Source organism: Notothenia rossii (genome assembly GCF_949606895.1).
Source record: "Notothenia rossii genome assembly, chromosome: 4".
Taxonomy (NCBI): domain Eukaryota; kingdom Metazoa; phylum Chordata; class Actinopteri; order Perciformes; family Nototheniidae; genus Notothenia; species Notothenia rossii.
The window spans coordinates 7,111,061-7,122,754 of NC_136902.1; the positions used below are offsets into that span (position 1 = coordinate 7,111,061).

At 39.5% G+C, this 11,694-nt stretch overlaps 1 long non-coding RNA gene across 1 annotated transcript; it reads left to right on the plus strand.

Moving 5' to 3' along the window:
• The first annotated feature begins 2,765 nt into the window (after window positions 1-2,765).
• LOC307036384 lies at window positions 2,766-11,338 on the plus strand. Its single transcript, XR_013807343.1, has 3 exons — window positions 2,766-2,911; window positions 5,225-5,343; window positions 8,088-11,338. It is a non-coding gene; the product is annotated as an uncharacterized lncRNA (long non-coding RNA).
• Window positions 11,339-11,694: the final 356 nt, after the last annotated feature.

The following is an 11,694-nucleotide window of genomic DNA, read 5'->3' on the forward strand; positions in this document are numbered from 1 at the left end:
GTCAGAAAAAGAAGAGCGAATATCATCAACCTTTTTTTCAAAGTGGTTAACAAAGTCGCTTGACAGAAGGGAGGAGGGGGGAGGGGCTTTGGGGGGTCCAAGAGGGTGGAAAAGATAGAAAATTGTTTTTTGGGGTTGGAATAGGAAGATTGGATCTTATCTTGACACAGCGGTTGCCAAATCAATTCTGGCGATCTCTACCCCAGACCCATGTATCTAGCTGGTTCTGTGAGAATAATCAACATTGTGCATAACAAGGTAAAATAGGCAAAGCACAATAACACCTCTATCAGCTGACGCCAACAGGCAGGGACAGGGAGACAGAACACTGAGAGCAGAGCAGCCAAGGCTACAGGTGCCTGTGCTCAGTGAGGGCAGGAAAGACTGATCAACTGGGTCAAAGTTATGGGCCTAGGAAAATATTTCCCCAACACTTCAGTCTATATGTTACGATATAACTGTAATCACCCTGTTAGACATTTCATTGTATATTCCCAGTTAACTGTTAGCAGTACCTTTATAGAGATATGTTAGAATACTTTAAAGATGTTTTGTAGTCTGATACTGCAATTATTCATGATAGTATTATACTTTATATTTACAATATACTAAATATAGCCTTCTGCAATACACTCCTAAATCATGAATATTCCCGCACATGTACATCATTTAAATACCAAACATATACTAGAAAAACAAGAACAAATACATGTTCATTACTGCGACAGTAGCTTGTGCTTGGGAGACGTCTGCCGTACTCATAAATCATTTAGAGCTGTCTTAATAGTTGTAGTGCTTCAGTTTTAATATTGTCACCAGTTTCCGAGCTTCTCATGATATCAAGCAACTCTAGTGTTATAAAGAACCATGAAATGAAATGTCAAACTGCAGCAGTGTCTGCACTTCTTTGCTTATACTCTTGTATCAAAATGATGTTAAATGCAGGACTTTGACTGGTTACTGAGTATTTGTACGTTGTAGTATTGCTTAATAGTTGATTTATTGTCTTCTATGTTTTTTATAAGTCCATAGTTTCATAAATAATGGCATGTGAATGAGCAGACTGCTGTCACGCATGTTTGGTGCTAACAGTTATCAGATAAAGATCAAGTCATTATGTGTTTGCATATAGTTAGAAAGGCCGGAGCAGCTCAACAATAGAACAACCCCGAGGCTAAACCTGACAATACACCTGTTCTCTTTGGATGAGGGAAAACACTGTCAAAATACTGCATGGAATTAGTAAAATACCTGCATTGAAAGGATAACATAAATTATGTTTTTGTATTTACTTGCACATCTCAAAACATTGTCTTGCACTATTCCATCTGTGTTATTTGTTCTATGTCCTATATATATTCATGTTGCCCTGTTGGAGGAGTCTGTGACTCAAGTCTTTCATTGCCATATCTACACTGTAGCTAATAGGGCCATGACAATAACACCTTGAATCTTGAATAGCATTTCGTTTTTAGAATTAGGAAATTGCATATTCCCAGTTAACTGTTAACAGTCCCTTTACTGTAAATATGATGTTTTAAAGCAAAACAGCTCAGAAGAAGGAGCTATGTGGACACAGGGCCTTAAGTGGATTTAGCCTTTTTAGTTTTACCCTGACTCCACATTCGTTGACCGGGCAGAGCAGCAGGGGATCGGTCGGGATATACAGGATTGAATACTGATGCTGGAAGTTGTCAGCGATGGCCAGCAGTCGGATCTGGTCGGGGGAGTTAACCCCAGGACTCTGGACACAGCTCGTCCACCTTCAGGCTGATGAAGGGCAGGTAATACATGACGTGTTTTACCAACCAGCACATACCTTGATGCAACAACATGCTTTCATTACATCTACCTATTACCTATCATCTGACCGGGTTTTATTTCTAATTTGATATTCTACATACCTTGTTTGAGTTGATTGCATTTTGTTTTTGTAAAATAGGCTACATCTCTTGTGTGAAAAGTGCACTTTAAATAAAGTGTGTTACTATAACATACTTTTTAGTAAAAATGTAACCTAAAAACTACTTAAAATGTATCATCAAAAGCAAATGACTACTTGTTTCAGCCATAAATGTATAAATATATATAATATTGTTGAACTTTCCGGTCGGCTCCCAGACCGTAGTCGAGGAAACAGGGGGATGACTCTCTGGTGTCTCCCAGGGCAGAAGCAACAAGCTTCAGGTTCAATAACCCCCTTTACTGAAATGACTGGAGAGAGGCGAGATCTTCTTGGGAGGCCGTTGCATTTATTTAGTTCTTCTTGGTACACACAACACTTGATAGACCTATATCCATTGGCGGCCGGCCCATAGGGGCGCTAGGGGCGCCGCCCCAACTCTTCCCACATGAATATATATATAAAAAATATATTTTTAATGAACAAGGTAAATATGATATAATTGGTATCAGTAAAATGTATAATCTACAATAAAATATCGTTTACAATTGTGTTACGGTGTCTAAAGTTACTGATAAGTCACATATTTCCTGCCTGGCCTTGCCCGTGTATCATTACCCTCTCTCTCTCGTCGTTTGGGCGCTAAGAGAGAGGAGCCCTCAACCAGTGCAGCAGCAGCCACTAGCAGCTACTAGTTGCTATCTTTAAACTATGCCACCAAAACATAATTTCAGCCAATCAGCCTCGTCAAATCTGATGATCACACGGCGCCTACGTCAGCGCCCGGTGCAGTCTGTGAGTTGTTTGGACTCGTATCCAAGGAGACAAAACAGGAAGCTCTCATTCACTCTAGAAGCTATCATTAGCAGCTAATGAAAACTCTGTTTTTGACATAAAAATTGAATTATGGATTATCAATACTTTTTTCAAAATGACAGACACATTGGATTAACCTATGGATTAACCTTCAGCCGCGTTTCTCGTTTTTGATCAGAATAACAGCAACAGGTGAGCCTATCTCCGTGTTTTGCTACCTAAAGCTACGTCGTGTGATGTCTGTATTTTCTTCCCCTGTCGCGAGTTCTGATCGCTCAGTGATGATACTTATTTCTAGAATCTGTGGAATCTCAGCTTGTTAGCTAAGCTTGTTTGTGCATATCCGATAAGTATATCGATTGATTTATACCTAGAGTGCATTAGCATTTTTTCGCTCAGGGCTCATTTAGACGCTTCTTGTGAGACTTGTGTTTTGTTTCGGTAAACATGGTTCATATCATCAGTTAGCTGAGTTTCTTCCCGTTAAATGAGCAGGACACATTAATAGTTTATTACATTTTAAGAAGCCCTGAGACACAGTTTCGTGAAAAACAAATGGGGGAAAAAAGCCCCTTAACAGGTTAAATGGAAATTTAATAATTTTAAGTAATTTTGAGTGTTCCCAAAGCCCCGGTGTTCTGCAGTTTGTGTGGGCTTACTGTACTGTTGCACAGTTTATGCTGTAGAAACTATGTCCAGGACAAGGTTTTTAGTTTTGGAAGATTCATAGCTAACCACACTGAAGATTATGGAGGTATTGATCAGTCTTCTCATATCTCTAACATCACCAGAAGTCATAATTTAAGGGGTCATTTCTCAAAATGTTCCCCGTGTGGTTTATTCACCATTACAATAGCCCCACCAAAATAATTTCCACCAGCCACCACTGCAATTATCCATTCCATAGCAAACTTGCGGTACTGCGGTCAAAAACCATTTGCCCTTCCAGGGTCAGACACACTCAATCAGATGACAAAACAAACCTTAAATACCTGTGCCACAGGGAATCGGACAGCGACACCTTATGGCACACACAGTGAATAACACCCAATTGTGACAGCCCGAAACCCAAACATGAACTCTAATCTAAATGGCTCTTACACCGGCCCCTAATTGTAAGTGACAGGCTTTCAAGTTCCCCAAAAAAGAGAGCCATTAACATATCACTACTGTTTTATCATCCAGACATGGATCCAGTTTGTAGATATAGGATTTGGTTAATCCGTGGCAAGCAGAGTCCCTTTTGACTTGTGTGCCGTCCAATGGAATGCTGCTCTCCATGATGTTGGCTGGCCAGTGGCTTCCTGGTTTCCAAAGAAAGTTGGAATATTCACTCATCCTGCTATGAGTCAGCAGGTCATGGATTTTTAATCCACTGGATGCATGGTTTGCATCTTTAAAAACATTTTCCTGCGTCCAAGAACCCTTTGTTTGGCCATAGAAAGGTCATTCAGGAGTGTGGGTGGCCCTTTCCTAAAAGGCATGTTCAGGCTTCCAGCTTTTCTGAGTGAATGAGAAAATCCAAGTACCTCAAGTTTTCTCTGGACTTTTGTTCATATTCCAAATTCATGTAATTGAGGTCAGTCGGCCATGATATGCAAAATCATACAACAGATAAAACATGTAAAATGCACTTCTGAATTAGCATTTCAGTTAGTTGTAGTATTTGCCGTAATAAAGGACGTATGAGGAGAAGTTTTTAGTCATGAAAGCAGAAGGAGCAGCAGCAACAGCAGAACTAGTGTTAGTGATACCAGGTTTACTGGATTAGCATGTTACCTACAGAGGAGGAATAAGTACTTAGTTATTGTACTGAAGTAAAAGTAAAAGTATTAGAGTGTAGGAATACTCTGTTACAAATAAAAGTCCTGCAATCAAAATGTCACACCAAGTAAAAGTAGAAAAGTATTGGCATCAAAATAAACTTTAAGTACCAAAAGTAAAAGTACTCATTATGAAGATTGTCCCATTTCAGAATAATATATATGATATGTTTTGATTATAATTATTATAAAGTGTAGTCACAACTGGTAAAGGTGCAGCTAGTTTTAACGACTTTGTATACTGCAGGGTAACTGGTGAATTTACTCCAGGTGTAACTAAAGTCTGATTTAAAGGTCCCATGTCATGCTTTTCCAGTTGTTATTTTTTTTCTGCATGTAAACGGTCTGCAGAGTCAAAAACCCTCAAAGTACACCCTGTAGCGAGTAAAACTCTAACACAGAAAAGACCTGTCTATGCTGCCCCAGAACGCCTCGTTGGAGATTTCTCTTTTTCAATTAGTTTGTCCCGGGAACCAAAATGGACCAATCCGCGGAGCTCCTCACACACCAGGACCTTTAGCGTAAATGTTCAACTAACAGGGAGTCCCATTGAGTTGCATAGAGCTCCCTGGTTGGTAAAAGACGAGTTGGGATTGCGGAGAAATGCTCTCCGCAGACCCAGTCTCACAGCGTTTATAAACCTTTTTCTTACTCAATATCAAGCCACACTTGTGTCCCTCAGGTACGTTCACACCCACAACACCTACATCAACAACAAGAACTGTTCCTCGATGTCATGGCAACGGCAGCATGAGCCGCGGTCCTTCGGGGTGTACCTGACCAACACTGGATACAGGACAGGTACACACAGAGACACACACCAAACATACACACAAACAAAAACACACATACAAACATGTTTTGCTTCATATGTGAGGACCACAAACCCATAGAATGATGTGTACCCCACTTTCAAAAACAAACACACACATTTCTGGATTCTGACAGTTTTACCTTTCTTTCTTTCTTTCTTTCTTTCTTTGTGTGTGTGCGCTGGTAGCTCTGGGAGGGAAAAAAACATTTTTGACCGTTGGTGCTCATCCTAATTTTCGGCCTTGATGTAACAATATTCATAATTAAGTAAATGTAACACTCTTTTCACCCCGTTACACTTTTAATTTGCCCTGTACGATGGGCGCTGTAAGTGATGAAAATGGGGGATTTTGGCTTATCAGGCGCCCGCAGCTCACAGCCAAAGAGCGAGCAAGGGAGGGCGCACCGGTACCGGCGCTGTTGTTATTAGAATCTGGTGCTAGCTGCTCTAACGGATATAAGAAGAAGATGTTTCTCCAATAATGTGGAGGGAGAGCTCTCCTGTCAGACTGAGAGGCTCAGTGAGGTAAAGGACTCTCAGAGGGTTTAGTTAACTTTAGTCTAAGTTATCTCAGTGGGTCTCAAACGGTTTGATCACAATTTATGTAATCAAATCAAATCAAGTTTTATTTATATAGCACATTTATAAAAGATTTTTGGTCGAGCCAAAGTGCTGTACATATAATAAAAATAGCCTACAGTAGAGACACTTTACAGCTAATACAGCGCAGATTGTTCAGAATATCAGTGTGAAAAATGACACCCTCTATCCTTAGACCCTCACATCGTACAAGGAAAAAAAACACATATCTCCAAGGCAGTCCTTTATAAATATTGGGATAAACAGGTTTGAAATCATTTCAATGAACACTATAGGACAGTAAACCAAAAAATATCGTTTAAAACTGGAGGGATAAAAAAATATGCATGAATAAATAAATGTAAAATAAAAACATGTATTGTACGATTCTCTGGCTGGGGGGGGATGGGGGGGTGGGGGGGGCAGCTAAAATCTCGCCTAGGGCAGCAAATTGTCTAGAGCCGGCCCTGGGTGTAGCCTAATCTATACTGCAGTGGTTCTCAACCTGTGGTACGCGTACCACTGGTGGTACGCCAGCTCCCGCTAGTGGTACGTGGAGGAATCTGACATATAACATTTTTTCTTTTTTTTTGTTTTTTTTATATTTCTTTATTCAAAGGTGGGGTAGGTAATTTGGGAGAAACCAGCTAGAATTTGAAAATACACAACCGGAAAAAATATGCCACTTCCTTACAGAGCCTTCCACAGATGACGTTTTTTTATGGATTTGTTGTCAAAGCACTTAGATATTCATTGCTATCGGGATGTTAAGAGCATTCCATGCAATATAACAAAAAGTGTATCTCGAGCCGGTTTCTCAAACTTGTGACTCAGGAAGAAGGCATTTGCTCAAATAAAGGAGAGAAGGCTGTGACCGAGGTCAAACGCTGAAAAAGCACACACTTGTCCTTAATTGTTATCTTTTTTGTTATCTTTTTTCTTTTCTTTTTTACTTTGCCACCACAGAAATGGCAATAGCAAACATCAGCAGACTGAAGATGAGCTACATTCAAACTTTGGTATAGGTCCAGGAAATGACATGTGTGTACAGTTGACATTTGTTGTGTGAGAATAAGTTATTATTTTGTTCTTTATATTCTCACTTGTGGAGAGAGAGAGAGAGAAAGAGAGAGAGAGAGAGAGAATTTTAACATTGGTCATATGTGGTACTTGGAGAGCCAATTATTTTCTCAGGTGGTACTTGGTGTAACAAGGTTGAGAAACACTGATCTATAGGATAAACTAGCCTGTAGCTTTTGTCTACATTATTTACTTTCAGCCTGATCCTATTACTTTATTTCTTATCTTAACCCATAATTGTATTCCTGATTCAATGAACTTCAAGTCTAATCCGTCTCCTCCTGATCCAACTTCTTTACTATAGAGGTAACAATACTGTATCCTTATGAATCATTCCTCCTTATTCATACTTTATATTGAAGTCTTCTGATATTCTCCGATGTTAAAAATTAGTATTAAGCCATTGAATTTTTATTTAATTTGAATAATGAAGTTTATCTTGAAAGTTACGTAAGTTAGTAACTACGTTTTGTGTTTTGTGTGTGTGTGTGTGTGTGTGTGTGTGTGTGTGTGTGTCTGTCTGTCTGTCTGTCTGTCTGTCTGTCTGTCTGTCTGTCTGTCTGTCTGTCTGTCTGTCTGTCTGTCTGTCTGTCTGTCTTGCTGCAGGGCTATAATAAGTTAATAAATACATTGTTATCGTCTTATACAGTATATTTGTAGAGGTTCATTTACAGATAAAACCGGATACAATAAACACAGTGAAGTCTCTTCTTATCCACATGACCTATGGGCGGTAATAACTACTAAATGTATAGACATGTATAGTTCCCTAATGTAGATGGGCAAACAACTCCTTATCTTAGTTAGTTAGATCTATGGAAGAAACATGTGACTTTCCATTGAAAATAATAAAGAGGAAACATGATTCAGTGCCATAAAGGTTAAAAATAAAACGTTCTGCATGTGTGGAGGTTGTTGCTCCTTGCTTACTTGCATGCTCGTCACTCAATTGTCTGTCTGCTGAGTATAACACACACACACACACACACACACACACACACACACACACACACACACACACACACACACACTTTACGTCGATACAACCTAACACCTTCCTGTGTCGATGCAGAGGTCCTATCTGGGACGGCTGGAAGGGCTGAGCCTCCTGATTGGTCGGAGCAGGGCGTGGTCGTCGAGGCAACACCTTAAGTCAACAACCACGCCTACATCTCACCTGTCAGCCAATCAGCTTCTGCCTTCTCTGTGACATCACTCTGCCCTCCCACCCTGCTGCTCAGGGACTTGCTGGGATGAAGCTCTCTTCATCAGCTGATCCTTCCTCCTCTTCCTCCTTTTACTCCTCTGAGGAGGCTGCTAAAGGGGGAGGAGGAGAAGGGAGACAAGGAGGAGAGGAGGAGAGGAGGACATCTCGATTGTGACATTTGTAAATATTATCCACTAGCAAGTTAGCAACATTGTTCCCCTTATGAGGCCATTTCATTCCTTTGAGGCGTATGTTCTTCAAAGTAGCAGAAAGAAATATGGCAGCAAAATGTGTTTTTCATTCCAGTGCAGAGATTTCTTTATTCATTCAAGATATAGATACGTGTTTCTGGAAAATCCTTGATACTAGTTTATTTATATTGGAAACATGTTAAAAAGGTCACACTCGTTTTCTGAAAAATACAATTGAAGGACTCAAGTTAAGAGCGAAAGGTCTTAAAAACCTCCTGTCAGCTCGTTTGCTAAACAAAATGAAGCCAACACATGTTTTGTGCACTTCAGCCAAGTGTCCACTATATAGACTTAAAACATGAACATCACATATTTCTTCTCCACAATAATTGGGCTTTTCTTTGCTCTCTGTGGCTCAAATGACTGAGGTTTTCTGTTTCCAGAGCGCCTCTTTGACAAATATTAGTTAACTAACTTACTAACTTAAATGTATGTTCCCAAAGGCCCTCCTCTTAATTCAGTCAAAAACAATTTGACTAACACGAGTATGACTCATCTCTGCTGAGTCCAACAGTCAAATCTGTCATTTACGTATGAAAAAGAGTTTATAAGACTCCCATCTTCTTCCTCCTCTTCCTCCTCCTCCTCCTCCTCCTCCTCCTCCTCCTCCTCTTCCTCCTCCTTGTCAGATCACCTCCCAGCGGCCATATTTGTTTGACATGTCCATATTTAGTGATTCTCACCGTCTTTAAAGACATTAAAGGACCAGTCTTGTTGTTATGGTTACTAAACTCTCAGACTGAAGCAGAAACACTTCCACGTCGAACACTGAGACCTCTCTGCTGATGTCCTCTCTTTTATTTTGTATTTCTTTATTTTTCTTCCACTAACTTGAGTGTTACCGTGTCACCATGGTGACCGGCGACCTAACTGACGACAGAGCTCCAGTTGTGTTAACCCGGTGACTGACTACAGTACCCATGATGCAACAGGGCAGCCCTGAAGAAAAACGACGACGGGAACATTTGGGATTAAAAATCGAAGGAACAAACAAGGATTTAAAAAAAATAAAAAAAATAAAATAGGATGAAGTACTTTGAAAGATCTGTTGATGTCTCGTGACTTACAAAAAAAGGACTACATTGTGATGTCATCGAGAGCTTGTTTTTACCCATATTACCCTTCAAACATTACCGTCCAATCACTTCCTTCCTCCTCATTCACTTCCTTTCAGCTGGTTTTTACTTCAGAGTTGTCATTTGCTGTCACATCCAGAGTTAAAAATTACGACCTGTAATTTATAAAATGTGAAATATAACCATAGAAAAACACGACTGGATTCACACAAGAAGTGAACATAAGATTTAAGATTTCGATTTTTGCACAGATCTGGTGATTTGAGATGGGATTTAATCCTCTTGATGTTAAAAACTTGAATATAAAAATGTTTGTCAGCGTTCACATCACCGCTCAAACTCTCTTACACTGTTACATCTTAACTTCCTTTCCATCATGTGGTTAAATGTTGTATTATTTCTGTGCCACTCTGTCTTGCTTACTGCTGCCTCTGTTTGTGACTACAGTTCCCAGAATGCCTTTCAGCAGAGACGGTGTGTCAGATTCTGTATAGTCTTTTTATAACTGGGTGACATAAAAACACAGCAGTTTTCTGCAGGTAGATAAAAGGTGCACTGGGGAATACAATTTAGTTGGAGTTTGGTATCAGCATGTGATCTGAAGCGGCTTTACTGATTGGCCGATGAAGTTACCGAATCATGTGGTCAGTAATTTAAATACTGCTATTACTGAATGTCATGCTGGATTATTCTGGAGTTACCTTGATAAGTACTTTCTGTGTGGACAAGAGTCGACCATGATTTTGTATTTAATAAACATTAGTCAGTTTAAGGTGATACTTCTGTTGGTATAATGTGTTTATTGAGTTAAGGGCACGCATTAAGGTGTGAAGGATAATTGTTTGGGTACGAATGATGAAAATTTGACTAAATACACAAACATGTGACTTTAGGGATTAAATAATCCTTTACTACTTTAATAAATGTAGGTGTGCAAGTGTTAATACATTCATGCAAATAGTAGTGTGTTTTGAACCTTTTCTGTACCGCATCTGGTCTGTTTCGCTCATATGTAATGAACTTCTGTCTATTTGATCACTGAGTTTCCACGCTACAAAGAAAGCAGCGACTCTTTGATTTGGATACACAGATAAACATTTATTATGTTTTAGATCATATATCAAATCCTATTTTGACCACATGTTAATCTAAGGAACAGGAAACACACGTCGCTATAGAAATGTTCGTGATGTTATTTTCCTTCTAACAGTGTAAAAGTGTTTCCGGGTGATTTCTACTTCCTGTGTGAATGCAGCCAGTCTGCTGTCTATAGAGATTTTTTTTTATTTTAACCCCAAATGATCATAGTATTTGCTCTGCGGTGCTATTTGCTGTCTAACAACTATCTAGGAAAAAAAACCTCCTGGTTGTGTTTTGAATGTATTTGTAAATGTTTAGGTGTGTTTTCTAAAGACGCGCACTAGAAACCGTTCTGGACCAGCTGAGAAACTTCAGATCAGAGTCCTGGTTCTGAAATGGACTCACACACACACACACACACACACACACACACACACACACACACACACACACACACACACACACACACACACACACACACACACACACACACACACACACACACACACACACACACTGAAGGACAAACTGCTGAGCACTTTGATTGGAGGATGGAGGGATGAATGGACCAATAAAGGGTTCACGGTGAAGCGACCACACACGATGTACAGCCAGTTAATCCTGACCTAACACACCTGTACAGTCACCACTGACCTGGATACAGTGATTGGTTTTAGTTTGTGAATAAAGTGTTGAATGCCAAAATGTACCTATTTACTGCTCAAAGTGTGTTTTTTATTGTTGGTCTTTTTTCCTTTTCCAAATGATTGATTTGGCTTTAAATGTTTAAAGTTGAATACATCATGAAAGACTAAGAAATCCAGAAAATATTCACTTTTGAGATGCTGGAACCCAGTGGCGAGCCGTGACTTGTATACCTAGGCCCTCTGACCTCTGAGTTCTTTTGGTAAAACTACTGAAAAATATAACTAAACATTTTTTTTAATATTTAAAAGAAAATATATATTTTTAATGTTTTTAAATATTATTTTGTAGAATATCTTAGAGCCCTGCCGGCTCGCCACTATTACTTAGATACTATGTTATAAGAGTAATCTGAGTTTA